The sequence below is a fragment of the Rattus norvegicus genome, chromosome 1, assembly GCF_036323735.1.
Source record: "Rattus norvegicus strain BN/NHsdMcwi chromosome 1, GRCr8, whole genome shotgun sequence".
Lineage (NCBI taxonomy): Eukaryota > Metazoa > Chordata > Mammalia > Rodentia > Muridae > Rattus > Rattus norvegicus.
Window position 1 is genome coordinate 232,407,331 of NC_086019.1, and position 14,634 is coordinate 232,421,964.

The 14,634-nt window shown below is 46.2% G+C and overlaps 1 protein-coding gene across 1 annotated transcript in view; it reads left to right on the plus strand.

Annotated features, from left to right (window-relative positions):
• Kank1 (KN motif and ankyrin repeat domains 1) overlaps window positions 1-14,634 on the plus strand; it is a 119,115-nt gene that overhangs the window by 25,611 nt on the left and 78,870 nt on the right. The gene's annotated exons all lie outside the window — the stretch shown is intronic.

The following is a 14,634-nucleotide window of genomic DNA, read 5'->3' on the forward strand; positions in this document are numbered from 1 at the left end:
AGACAGAACAGGTCACAGAGAGGCTCACCTTGGAGACCAGCAGGAGCTCCTTTGTACACCGGATTCCAGAGTTGCCTCCCCACCCAGCAACAGTGCAACACCACACCCGCAGAGAAATGTTGTTTAATGCTACCATATATTGGGCAATAAGGCGGACTTTTTCAGGTTTAGGTAAATTTAGAACTTGTTTGGATTAATAACACCTCCCGCCCCACCCCCCTTTGAGCCAGGGTCTCATGCACCTCAGATTGGCTCAGTCTCAGAATGTAGCCAAGGCTGGACCCGGAGTCTCTTGCATCCACCTCCTGAGTGTTGGGATTACAGGCAGGAGCCAACGTGGCCAACTATGGATACTACTAGATTTTTAATTTCCATCTAATCCCCAGAATGCTCTCATTCTCAAGTAAATCCACAGGACTCAGGTAAACCTTTGGCTATGGACCAGTGATTTCTTCTGATGTAGTTAACGTTAAATCTGGAACAACTTGAATTAGCCATGGTGGATCCTGTGCTGGTTCTTAAAAGTAGGCATTTAAATGTCAAGTTACTATCAGGTTGTGTAACTCAGATCTTTATTTTAATTTATAAAACCTTTGTCACTTCTCATAGCTGGCGTTTAATCTAAGTGTGATTTAGCTTCATATTCTATAAAGGAATATTCTTATTTATATTTTCTTGATACCAAAGGTCACCATGGGAATTTTTGAGTTCCTATCCACCCATTTACCTACCTACCCATGCATTCATCCGTCCATCGATCCCAGTTTATCAGGTTCCCTGTGTTGGAAATATCCAATACTAATTGAGATAGTAATTATACCACGTGCACCACAAATTCCGTGCCTTGAGCAGCAATTTCTGCCTTGTCCCTGGTGAGTCTGCAGTTCTGCTACTGGAAGGCCCCAGTCTGTTGCAGCCTGTTTTTGATTTACGTTGATTTGCCTCTAGTTCTGGCAAGGAGCAAATGAGAAAGGTGGGCTCCATGCTTGGCCTTAAGCCTTCCTCCTGGGATTGGTGTGTGGCCCTCCCAACACTTCATAATGAAGTGTTTATGGTATATTTAAGTCATATTTAGGAATTATGCCCATTCTCTTATCTAGTTTATATTCTACTTGGCATTAAGTGTTCCAATCCAGACATTTCTTTTGTCTCCAGAAGATAAATGGACTCCAAAATCTAGGGTCCTGGTTTTCATGTCCTTTATTTTCCCAAAAATGCTGGCTCTTATTCACAAGGCTTATCTGCTTTATCTGAGAAATAATTATCTTATCTCTCTGTCCAAAGAAGTGGGGGACCCTGAAGCTGAGCTCTGTTTATTTTGGAAGCCAGCCTGGCAGGCAGAGCCAGCACCACCCTTAACAGCTACTCAGTGGCGATAAGGAGCCAGCCACTCTTGTTTCATCTGGCGATGGGAGATGTTGGGGTGGAGGTGGCATGCAAAAGTAAGCTCGTTGGAAAAACTACTCCCAGAGCTTCTGTTTTTCCCACCATAAGTTAAGGCATGAGATGCAGCCACCTGCGCCTTTCACCGTTGGTGCAGACTCAGATCAGCCTTCTGGGTCCTGGCAGGTACCCAGTCTCGTTTGGAAACATTCTTCAGCTGTCCACGCTTCGGTTCATGTTTCTCAGAGGAACAGGCTCTACTCACTTAGACTTGCCACTTTTATAAAGGTGAAAACACATGTTTATAGAATGGAACATCTCATAGAGGGAGTGTGTGGGCAGAGTGAAGGATGAAATATGAACTTTTGGCTGTTGTCAGTCGACACACTTAGGGAGCCACCCTGGGTGCCAAGCTGAATGTAGGCAGTTGTCAAAGAAGTAAGTGTGGCCCACCTACTGCTGACGTAACCCATCCTGCACATCTGAAGATCCACTTGCAGTACGGCCCACGGAATTCCACTTCCTATGGACAAACAGCAGCATTCCCAAGAGTAGTGTGCGAGGTTTAGATGTCGTGCAGTGCAAAGGAGAAAAATGAACCGTGTTGTTCTCCATTCCAGGTCTGTTAACCTCCCAGTCAAAATACTTATCAGGACAAGGTTACTTTTAAGTAAAGATTGCTTTACATTTTGAGACTGTTTAAATGTTTACACAAAGAGCTGACATCAGTTCAGAATCTTTGATTCTTTTAGAATGAAACAAGCCACCAGATAATCCAGAGGGCTTTCTAAGCACTCAGAAAGGGATCAAAGCACATGATGATCTGTAAGTAATTTTACCTTCAATTTGTGGGTACCTGTCAGCTTTGCAGTCATTTCAAAGGGCTTTAGATAAATCATACTTCTATATCTAAATGTTGAAACATTAGAATGTTGAGAATTTAATATAATTTTAAGATACACAAGGCCGATTCTTCCTTGGTTCATATAGTATTTACTTTTCTATCGCTGTGACAAAATGAAACAGCATAAAACAAAACAATCTGGTCAGAGCAACTTACAGAAGACAGTTTTTTTGGCTATATGGTCCCTGAGAGATGGACTCACTGCGGCAGGACGTGTGACAAGAGGGACATGGCAACTGAAGTGGGAAGCTGAGAGCTCTTATCTTGAACCACAAGCAGAGAAACCAAATAGAGTTGGAAGAGGCTTTAATCTCAAATTCTGCTGTTCTTGACACACTCACCTTCGAAAACCTCCACAGAACAGCACCACCAACTGGGGAGAGGGCAAACAGCCACATTTTCAAATGCCTGAGACTGTAGAGGCTGTTTTCCACTCCAGTGTGTGTGTGTGTGTGTGTGTGTGTGTGTGTGTGTGTGTGTGTGTGTGTGTGTGTGTGGTTTTATTTGTCTGTCTGATTGCAGCTACGGTTCAATGGTTTAAGCCCTTTTGTTTTCCTATCAGTCGTACAGTTCATGTGCAGGCCAGCTGACTTTCAGATGCACCGGTATCTAAGATGGTCTTACATTTCTATTCCCCAGGGTCACTAACAGCACCTGTTGAATTCCTACCTTGACTTAGAGTGGGACATTCACTCATAAACCACCAATCACTCAAAACCTGACTCTTGTGAGCTGCTGGCTAGGCAAGTGATGTTTTGGAAGAAAAGCAAAATAATCAATAACCTTTTCTGTATAGTGCTGAGGATTGAACCCAGGGCCTTGCACATGCTCGGTAATCATGAGCCTGACTATGGAGCAATAACTCTTTGAAGTTAAATACTGGATAGAGGAAAATTCAGAAATAAAAGACTTAATGAGATAAAAAATAAGACCTTTTCAGGGAGAGGGAGGGCAAGATTTTGTGTTTAAACCCGGACAAGCTTCAAACTCTCAAGATCCTCCTGCCTCAGCCTTCTATGTGCTATGATGACAAGTATGTGCCACCGTACCTAGCCAACACCCTATTGTGGCAAGAGCACCCTCTTGTTTGCCTGGAAGTCAGCATTTGATCATCTAGAGCGAAGCATTTGAATCAAGCTTCCTAACTCATCATCTCTCATCTAGAAAGCCGCAGTTAAGAGCCGAGCTACCGAAACATGTTTCAGAAGTCAGGTTCCTTGCTTCAAACCAGGTACCTGCCTGATTGGGGGTTGGGGGACCGTCCTGTGTTATTGTGAAACCTTTCACTTTGGAGCCTCATCCTACACAGGTAACAGAGCGTCTCACAGTTCTAGGGAAAGGTTAGCCCCTCAGAGGTTGGTGACGACAGCCAACCAGAGATTAACGCTCAGGTTGTTTGTGGTGGCTCTGTCAGAAGTCTGTCAGTGAATGTGAGCTCTGAAGCTCGATATTGACTATAGCAGTAAAATAAGTGTGAGCAACACTTTGGGGTGACCTTGAGTCACATTCAAACTCAGTGTCACGTAGACATGGTGAGTGTAGAAATTCTCAAGACATTGCTACAGATGAGTCCACGTCCACACAGGGGTTTCTGACAGGTGGCCAGTTCCTGAGGGAAACACATGGAACTTCAAGCAAGACCTTAGGATGCGGTCACTTGAGAATGTTCTTGAATCCTCAAGGAAAAAGAACTCTCAGAATTAGTGGGAAAACAAGCCTGCTCTCTGATGGCCGTTTCCCTGCCAGCTGGAGACAGATCTGTGGGCTGCCCTTGTGGGCCTGAGCAAAGCCCATCGTAGTATCAGTGAATCATCACCCCGCTGACTGTGGCGTCTTGTGGATGATCGCCCAGTGAGAAGGTGTAGCCCTAACTGGGGACAGTGGCTTCACTTTGTCCTGGGAATCTCTGGCATCACGTCTCTTAGGAAGGAAGGAGGCGGGGGTGTGGGAAATGCTTATATTAATCTTTTCCCAACTTTTAAGCATATATAGTTTTTATAGCTTCCATGTCGTGTAACGCTTTTATAGCCTGGTGTCATGGGAACTTAGAAGTGACAGAGAGAAGATAAAGAATAGGAACTTGGTCAGCCAAGGGATGCCTGACTCCCCATCGAATTTATCTACCGGCGACTAGAGGGTTTTGTCTCAAAGATAACTTCCTTTAGTGTACTAAAATGCCAGTGGCACATGTCTTATGGTTTCCTACTCTCCTCAGTCTCTGCGATAAGGTGGGTGATAGCTGTGGTCCAACCTGCCCTGAAAGAAGCTGAAAGGTGACTGGAACAAATGATAAGTGTGTAAATAACTCCTCAAGTGTCAAGAGACTCACGTGGTCCTGGAAAGCAACAGAGAGAAAGCCTCCGACAAGGATGCCAAGGACTCAAAATGGAGAAAGGAGAGCCTTCCCAGTTGGTGGTGCTAGGGAGATATTGCCAGAGAGGACCACTGGACCTGGTGTCTTAGTTTTTATTGCTGGGATGAAACACCGTGACAAGTTGGGAAGGAAAAGGGTTTATTTGGCTCACACTCCCATGTTCTAGTTCATCATTGATGGAAGCCAGGACGGGAACTCAAACAGGGCAGGAGCTGAGCAGAGGCCATGGAGGAGTGCTGCTTATTGGCTTGCTCTTCATGGTTTGCTCAGCCCGCTTTCTTATAGAACCCAGGAGACAGCACAATGGGCTGGGCCCTCCCCCATCAATCACTAATAAGAAAATCCTCTACAGGCCTGCCTGCAGCCGGATCTTATGGGGGCATTTTCTTTCTTTCTTTTTTAAAAAAATTTTTTTATTTATTTTTAGTTTTTTCTCTTATTGCATTTTTTAATTTACATTCTAAATGTTATCCTCTTTCCCAGTTTCACCTCCAGAAACCTATCCCATCCCATCTCCCCCTCCTTCTATGAGGGTGCTCCCTTACCCACCTACCCACTCCCCTGCCACCTCCCTGCCCTGGCATTCCCCTACACTGGAGCATCAAGCCTTGACAGGACCAAGGGCCTCTCCTCCCATGGATGTCTGACTAAGCCATCCTCTGCTACATATGCAGCTGGAGCCATAGGTCCATCCCTGTGTACTCTTGGGATGGTGTTTTAGTTCCTGGGAGCTCGGGGAGGGGTGGGGGGATCTGGTTGGTTGGTAATGTTGTTCTTCTTATGGGGTTTCAAACCCCTTCAATGGAGGCATTTTCTTAATTGAGTTTCTTTTTACTCTGATTGTAGCTTGTGTCAAGTTGATAGGAAATTATCTACTACAGCTATCTTGCACCATGTACATGGATGAAAGACTTAACAGTCCTCAAAGAAATCACTTTACAGGGCACCGTACAGAAGACAGAGTGGCAGGTGAATGAAAACATGTTCAACAGTGTTTGGCCTCAGAGGAATGCAGGTCAAATCCACCTTGAAATGTCACCCTTTCCAATGACTTAAAAAAAAAAAAAAAAAAAAGAAAGGCATTAGTGAAGGTGTGGTGGGGGGGACGGGACTCTTATCTGCTATTAGGGACTATAGAGTTAATGCAGTCACTATGGCAACAGTATCATTTCCCCTAATTTAGAACCATCATGGGATACAGCAATTATCTTTTTACCTGTATATCTAAATATGGAAGGCATATTTGTATCCCTATGATCAGTAGATAAATATTCATAATACCTAAGATATTGGATCAACTAAAGTATCTATCAAATACACACACACACACACGCGTGTGCACACATACACACACACATACTTACACACACGCATACATGCACACACACACACGGGGAATATTATAAAGATGAAGATGTTACAGTATATGACACAAGCCAGTCCAATTTCTCACGAAGAATCTGTAAAGCCAACACTCCCCTCCCCCACCCCAGCCCTCATGGGCTCTCTTGGCAGCCTGTCCCTGCGATCAGCCCAGTACCTGCACTTCTGTGTGGAAGAAAAGACTGCTGGAAAGATTGCTGAAGCTTAGCTTTCCGTGCATTTCCTATGTCCTCATCAAGCAGGCCCCTGATAAGGACCAGTAACTGAGCTTCGAGCCAAGGCTGGGAGTAGGAAACATTTGCATCTTTAAGAACTCAAGTCCAACAAAAACCTGGCTGTCAGCCCCTCCCGGGTGAAGCAAACCTTGTTTCCTGGTTTCCCAGAAATCCGTGTGGGCCTGAACCAACCTGGGCTCAATGCCTTTGTTTTTTGGTTTTTCCTTTGAATCTACTGGAAACTTGGGGGTTGGCTCTTCTGATAGTAAGCCATTGTTGAAAGCTTTATTGTTCCACCTTCCTCCTTGTACAAGGGGATATTTGGAAAATCCCAGACCCAAGGTCACCCCCCTACACACACACACACACACACACACACACACACACACACACACACACAAAATCACTCTTCAAATTGGTGTTTTCTCCAAGGTACTGCCTTGCTCACTGAAGTACTCCACAGAAATAGTCACTGGGGCAGAGGTTTAGGGTCCAGTGAACAGAAAGAAGCTTCAAGCCTCAAGGCACCTGTGCTTTAAAATGGGCTGGAGAGATGGCACAGTGGTTCAGGCCACTGGCTTAAGGTAACCCAGAGGACCAGGGTTTGACTCACCAGCCTTTTATAACTCCAGTTCCAGGGGAACTAACATCCCCTTCTGACTGCCATGGGTACTGCACACAGATGGTGCAACATATACACTCAAGCAAACCCTCATACACATGAAGTAAAAAATAAATTTCATTTTCCAAAGGTTAAAAAAATGTTCCATTAGAGCGGTGGTTCTCAACCTGTGGGTTGCAACCCCTTTGGAAGTCAATGGCCCCCTTCACAGCGGTCACACATCACAGCAGACAAGCTGCGTATCGGACGTTTACCTTACAGTCCATAACAGCAGCAAAAGTACAGTAATAAAGTAGCAAGGAGAATGATGTCAAGGTTTTGGGGAGGTCACCCCATCATGAGGAGCTGTATTAAAGGGTCACAGCATTAGGGAGGTTGAGAAGGACTGCACTAAGAGTGTTCTGCAAACAGAGTGTGTCTGCAGATAATGCTGCCACCCCGCCAGAGTGGAACTACAGAAGGGAGGTGCTGGGCTGTGGGGCCATAGGTGAAGGGCAGTGCTAGGCCAGAGGAATGGATGGGCAGCAGGTCCAGACAAACAGACAAATGGACAGATGGATGGATGGGCTGCAATTCAAACAGGCCTCATCAACAATGGGGACCAAACTAAGCTTGAAGCTTCAGAAAGTGGGGTTCTCTGCCTGTTGATCTGGTGATGGTAACCATGCAGGTGAGGATACTGTATTCTCCCCTCACTCTGGTGAGCTCAGCGCTTTCTCAGGTCTGGCTCTCTTGACAGGATCCTAATTTTCTTGGCTAAATTTAGAAACATTTTTCCCCCTGTTTCCTTTTGGGAGTAATTCTCAGTCTGGGCCTTGTGGATGGTGCCGGATCTGTTTATGCATCCACCAAGATACACAGTTAACCTGTGTTTTGCCTTTAAAACGGAGCCAGATATCTCTACTAGAATGGAGTCTCTGGAGACAAGGCAGAGCCGGAATAACCACTGCCTTATACGGTACTGAGGGTCTGGAAAGATGGCCCCATAGTCAAGAGTGCTTGCTCCTCTTGGACAAGGCGAGAGTTCAGCTCCAGCACCCACTTGAATTGGACACACTTAGCTAGCTAGCTAGCTAGCTAGCTAGCTAGATAGATAGCTAGATAGATAGATAGATAGATAGATAGATAGATAGATAGATAGATAGGAAGAGAGAGAGAGAGAGAAAGATACACAAACACACATACACAGAGACAGAGAGACAGAGAAACAGAGCTAGACACACATAGAAAGACACACACAGACAGAGAGAGACAGAGACAGAGATCAGGGTATCACCTGATCTCAACACACACACACACACACACACACACACACACACACACACACACACACACACACACACCCTCCTTCTCCCTCTCCACCAGGCTGACCCTGACCTCCCCATCTTTCTTCCTCGGCCTCTGAACGCTAGCATCACAGTCCCTGCCATGCCCTCCCCCACCCTTGTTCCTTTAAATTTCTTTCAAGTAGATACCAGGGTTTCTCAACTCCTTCACTTTCCAACCCATTCTTTGCCTGTTTCTGCCTTTATTCATTCTCTTATGTTAATTCTTAGTTCCCTAACATCCCTTACTCCAAGTCCCATGGGCAGTGGTCAGCAGAGAGTAGGAGGCTTGGCACACAGCGCTTAGACATCTGGATGTCTGAAAACCATTCCCTAGTTACTCCCTTCTGCTCTTAGTGTGACCGTCAAGTCTGCCAGGGGCGGGCAGATCCTTCCTGGCCTGTCTCCCCCTTGCTCATCTCCCTAAGGTACAAGGAAACCTCTCTCACTGTATGAAGAACCACCCATTTGACATGGAAACCTTCACCTTAGGTCCAGGCCTCGAAGTTTCCTTCTCCTAACTTCAGGCCTTTCTTCTCTGCTGAGGACTTTCCCCACTGTGCAATGGTCCTGGTTTGGGGGTGCCCTGCCTTCCTGTCAGTTCTCACTGTGGATCACCTGCTGAAGTCTAGCTATTAGGGAGAGAAATGCCACCACTTGTATTTTGGTGCTGGTGGTGTGGCCAGGAGTATAGGTATGGGGACTGAGTACACTTGTTTAAGTACAGATGCATCCTGTCCTGGATTGGTGGTTTTGGAAGGTTTTTTGTTTTTTTTTTTTCCTCCTCTATCTTTAGCAATAAGTGATAACCAAGCCTCCTGAGAAATTTGTATCCAAATTGGGTTGGGGACGATGTTAGCAGTATATATATTTAGTTACTTAGTAAGGGTTTATTTATTTGCTTATTTACAGCCCTATGCTAAATAAAAATAAAGAAAACGCATAATCCGTAAGGAACAGTCACACCTCTTACATCAATCATAGTGAGCACAGTTTTCCCGACATGGTAAAATTGTTAAATAGAGAAAGTATTTTAAAACAGTTGCTTGTTTCATTTCTTCCCTGATCCTAGACAGTGGGTTTTTTTAGTTAGTTAGTTTGTTTGTTGTAATTCTTTTTTTCTATATTACTAAGAGGAGGCTAAAGCAGAGAGCATGACTTTAAAGCAAGCTCCTGACTTGAAAGCAGAAAACCAGAGAAGAGGGCAGACACTGGAAGGTCCTCCTCAGCCTGCAGTGGGTCGCCTGTTGGGTCCCACTTGGTTTTGGACTTTGGTTTCTGTGTTGACCTCTTCCTGATTTTGTTCTTAGCTTTGGACCCTGAATAACTCCAAAGAGAGGGGGCCTTGCAGTGGCCAGGGCTGCCTTTCTGTGTTCGTCTGTCCCTTGAAGCACACTTGTCACAGATCTGACTCTGCACGAGTTGCCTCTGATGGGTACTTGGAATGCTGAGAAACCAGAGTGAAAGTTTAGAAAGTCTGGCCACCCTGGGACAGGCCCCGAAGAAGAGTCCCCTTGTCTCACCAGGTTTCCAGTTCCCACGCCGAGATATATCTTCTTGTCACCCCTGTTTCTGTGGAGAATTGATTTCTTGGTGGCCTTTGGTGGCTCAGTGGAAGGTTTCCTTGCTCAGTTCCCCATCTTGAATGTTTTTCCTTTCTCAGTAGCACATAAAATAATGTCTCAGATTTAATGGAGTCACATAGAGGTGTCTGCTCCTTACCCTGCTAATGAGCTTTCCTGGCATGGCACTTTTGGAAGAGGAGGGTCACAGGGAAGAGCAAATATCTGGGGTTCCCCTCCCATAACTGAGGCTTGGCTTGCCTGCCTACTAAGAACAACACCGGCTTGCTCCCACTCCTGCACCCTTCCCCCATTGCTTCAGCAGCTGCCCGTCATGCCTTCCTGCTGGTTGCACACACGCCAACAGAAATACAATGTTAATAAATATTTCTACATGTAATGGAGAAACAAGCCATAAAAATAGTCATTTGCCATCTGCTCAGCTGAGTTGCGGCGGCAAGCGACGACATTTTCTGATTCAGTAACTTAACTAGTCTCGCGCCTCCTGTACAAACAGATTATAAATATCCAAACACGTGTCTGGGGAGAGAGGTATCAGTCTCAGCAGCAAATATAAATAACAAATGATACCCGATTCCCTCTAACCCCTGGAGACCATGTTCTAGGTTGTAGTCTGCGGTGCAAACATGTCAGGGACAGCCCATGCCTGTGGGGAAGGAGCGGGAGCAGGAAGTGAAGAAAGAGATTAGTGACATTCCCTGTGAGTGGCTGAAGGTGGAGAACAGGACTTCACATAGCAGGCAGGACTGAGTTATCTTCTGAGGACCTCCGACTGCCCTGCGCTTGACCAGGCTCTTTGCAAGTTTTTAGCTCATCCACAGTGGACTCTGGCTGCTCCTTTTAAGAACAGACTAATAGGAGCGAAAGATAAGTGGATCAGTCAGGTCCAAGGTGAGAGAAGCTGCAGAAAGCTTAGTCAAGCTTTGCCTGTTTGAAGGTTAGCAACAGTACTGGCTGGTAGGGACACTGTCGCTGTAGAAGCAGTTGAAGGAGCGTGTAGCACTGCTATTTCTGCTCAGTGTTACTGTGCTTTGCTTCAGATTCACCCACAGGTTTTGCCTATTCCGTTGCCTTTGAGATAAAGACCATGAATTTTCAGGTTGGTATTGGATCAGATAGATACACAGCATGGTTATGTACTCAGCAAACAGAACTTTCTGTACACGTTCTGAAATGCACAAAGGAACGAGTGCTTTGTGGATCCAGCACCCTATCGTTTGTGAGGCTTCAGCACCGAGTAGGCAGCTTGACCAATGAGTTTTATGCTCTCCCTGGGATGCTGCCCCATGATTCTTGAGGACCAGCATCTACACCCTGAGGCTCAGTTATCAACACTTTATCCAGCCCCGATTTCCCTCGTACGTTTACCCCCATTCCCTACTCCTCCACTTGAACAACTGAGGGATTCCTTGCTTCCTCTCCCTCTAGTCAAGCCATTTCCTCGTTTCACCTGGAACAACAGTTCCGGAAGACTAACCCAGTCCTGTTCACCCACCTCTGAGCTCAGGTGTCTGTCACTGGCCCCCGTTGCTTTCAAAATACAAGGCAGATTCCTTAGTTTGGCACACACAGCCTTAGTCATCCACATTTGGATATCTGATTTCCCACAACTCCTTTCTACACGTCCCATCCTGTGGCCTCGGCCCCTGCCCTCCTGGAAGAGCCTGCTTCCTCCCCTCCGGGGCCAACTTACTCATCTAAGACTCCATGAGCCAGGTATCCTTTCCCAGCTTCTGTCCACATCCTTATTTGGATTATCCTCTGTATTTCAGCATCTCTGGAGCCCGGGACTCACTAATGGGAGAAGTACCATAGCCTGTATAACCAGTTAATAAAACCCTGAATTACGGAGTTGACCTTTGACCCTTAGTGTATAAAGAGGTTAAGCTATAGACCAGCAGCTCTCAACCTGTGGGTCATGACCCCTTTGGTGGGAGGATCGGGGGTGTCAAACAACCCTTTCACAGGGGTTGCCCAAAAACCATAAGAAAGCACAAGATATTTACATTACAATTCATAAGAGTAGCAAAATTACAGCTATGAACTAACATGAAAAACAGTTTTATGGTTGGGGGGGGGGGTCACCACATCAAGAGGAGCCGTATTAAAGGGTCCCCGCCACTGCTGTAGACAGTAGCAGCGAGTGCCAAGCGGGATTTGTGTTTTGGTGTTGGTAGCCACCAGCGTTTCCAGGCTTTCCGACTCAAAAGCATTACTGAGATTCCCTGCTCTGAGATTCTGATCTTTGGGATGATACACTGCGTATGTAATTATTTGTCTTGATAATTAGCCCTTACCTCGGGGCTCTGAGGGATGAGGTTAAAGGAGTGGATGGCTTAGTAATTGTATTGTTCTTCTTAAAAGGAAAGTTAAATAGAAACCATTTTAGAAACTGGCTGGAGAGGGTAATTACCGGAGCTCCGAGGGGATAATTACTTATTTCACTTACTGTAACTGGTGCAGATGGATGCTCTGTGCAGAGTATAGCAGCTTACAGCTTTTCTTTCCAGAGCTTCTTGTGTGGGTTTAGCAGCCTCGGGCACAGGGCAAAGCCTTCCTCTGGGATGGGTTTGGAAAGTAACTCTGTAGCTGCCTTTTGACTGCCTCTCTGAATGGTACTCAATGGTCTCTAATTGAGCCTTGCTCGCCAGCCCGTGCCTCGTCAGAGGGAGTAGATGGAGGTGAGTTTTAAGCAGCGCTAAAAGCAGACGCAGTGCAGCCCCCGTCTTATATTCCATTCCGGGTCTCCATCTGTTGGCACACTTCTCGAACCTTAGGAGGGTTGTGGGATAAAACATCTCTTGGACTTCGGGTAGTAGCCATTCAGGTTTCTACCCACAATGCCACTCACTCTTTACCACAAGGGTCCCTCCTAATGAAGTCTCTCCCCACAGCAAACGATCTATATACCGGAGCCTGGCAGCACAGGCTCTCAAGACCTCATTCTGGCTCATCGTCCTTGTCTTAGTGCTTGAATGTGTTCTCAGTGCACATAAAAGCCGGAGTCTCGACGCCAATTCTCTGTTTCATAACGTAAATCCAAGAAGAGAAGCTTTAAGGTTAATTAACTAATTGGCACGGCCGCCGCCTTCGGCAGCCAGATTGTCGTGGCTGCTGCACTCTCCCACCCTCCTCATGCCTCAGGATGCACAGAAACAAAGTGGCTGCAGGAGCTCCAGTCATCGCGTCCTGACCCAGCATCGCCTGTCCTCTTTGGAACTAGGGAAATTTTTCCACAGAAACACCCCAGGGAGCAGCTCGTTGACTAGAACCGAGTCCGAGTCACGTGTCCTTTCCCCAACACAATCACTGGCAAAGAGAATAAGGTTAGAGCGATGGCTGTCAACCTTCCGGGTGCTGCAACCCCTTAGTGCAGTTCCTCATGTTGTGGTGACCCTCCAACCATAGGGATCGTGACCGTCAGGTCGAGAACCATTACATTAGATTGGCCACCATCCTCCATGGAACAAAGGTAGAAAAGAAGGCCTTTGGGCACTCTCCCCAACTCCTGCCATTTTATTTTGTTATTATTATTTTTAAATTTTTGTGTGTTTGAATGTTTTGCCTTCATGTATGTCTCTATACCACATGTGTGTCTGCTGCTCTCAGAGATCAGAAAAGTTGATCGGATCCCCTGGATCTAGAGTTACAGACAGTTGTGGGCCATCATCACGTAGGTGCTGGGAATTGAACCTGGGTTCTCTGGAAGAGGAGCCAGTGCTCTTAACCACTGAGCCATCTCTTCAGCCTCTCCAGCCATATTTTAAGGTCCTTTAGGACTTCTGGAAGTCTTTCTGTTCTCTCGTGTACTTTCCAGAGAACCACGAGCCTTGACTTTATTTGTATAAACCTCTTCTCTGAAACATTAAGACTAATATAACCCTGAGAAAGGAATGTTCGTGCATCCTAGTCATGGCCCCTTGGAGACTAGACCGGTCCTTTAAATAGAATGCCTGCGGGCCCTTTCTGTTATTAGAGCAGTAAGAAGTCCTTATTAGAGAACCAAGAAAAAGCAAGGACAGCACTCACAATCTGAGTCCTTTCTCCTCCCGTTTCCATTTCCATAGCCATGTATGTGCATCTGTGTGTTTGCATGTATATAAGCACGCATGTGTGCACATGGTCATGGAGGTCCAAGGTCACACCAGGAATTCTCTGTCACTTTTCTACCTTCTTTATTCTCTTAATCCCACCCAGAGCTCATGCATAAGGCCCGTCACTCTGCCCAGCTTACTCTGGGGATCCCATTTCTGCCTTCTGAGACAGGGGTTACAGGCAGGGCCACTGTGCCCACCCGGCGTTTTACATAGGTTCTGGGATCGAAAATAGTCCTTACGCTTGGGCAGCAAGCCCTTTAACTATTGACTCCAGCCCATAGCTGGGGTTGGGGGAGGCACCCTTAGGCTCCTTAATATCAGTGCTTAGCAGATTATTTCTGAGACGTGGATGTCCGTCAGAATCAATACATACCAGATAGCTAACAATTTAAAAATAGACTAAACCACACAACATTTGAAAACTAGCTGTCAGTTGGTCTGGGGAAGGATCCAGTTTGTTCCCCAGGAATAGGTTGGTATTCTGAGAATGCTGCTTAGGGCTTCACAGCCAGCCCTTCTGCAGAATTACTAGGATAATTTCAAAATTTCTGATGGTCGTGCTCAGACTGTTTCAGGTAAGCGCATCAGATTGTGTAACCTTTGAGGGCTAACTAGCTACCTCCTTCAGTAATCGGGGAGGCTCAGCTCCCATCTGCTGAGCGCACGTTGCCAATGTTCCCCTTGAGAGAGTATGTGTGAATAATCGTGTGCGTTTGTGTGTGTGAGGTGGTGGGGAGAGGGAGACAGG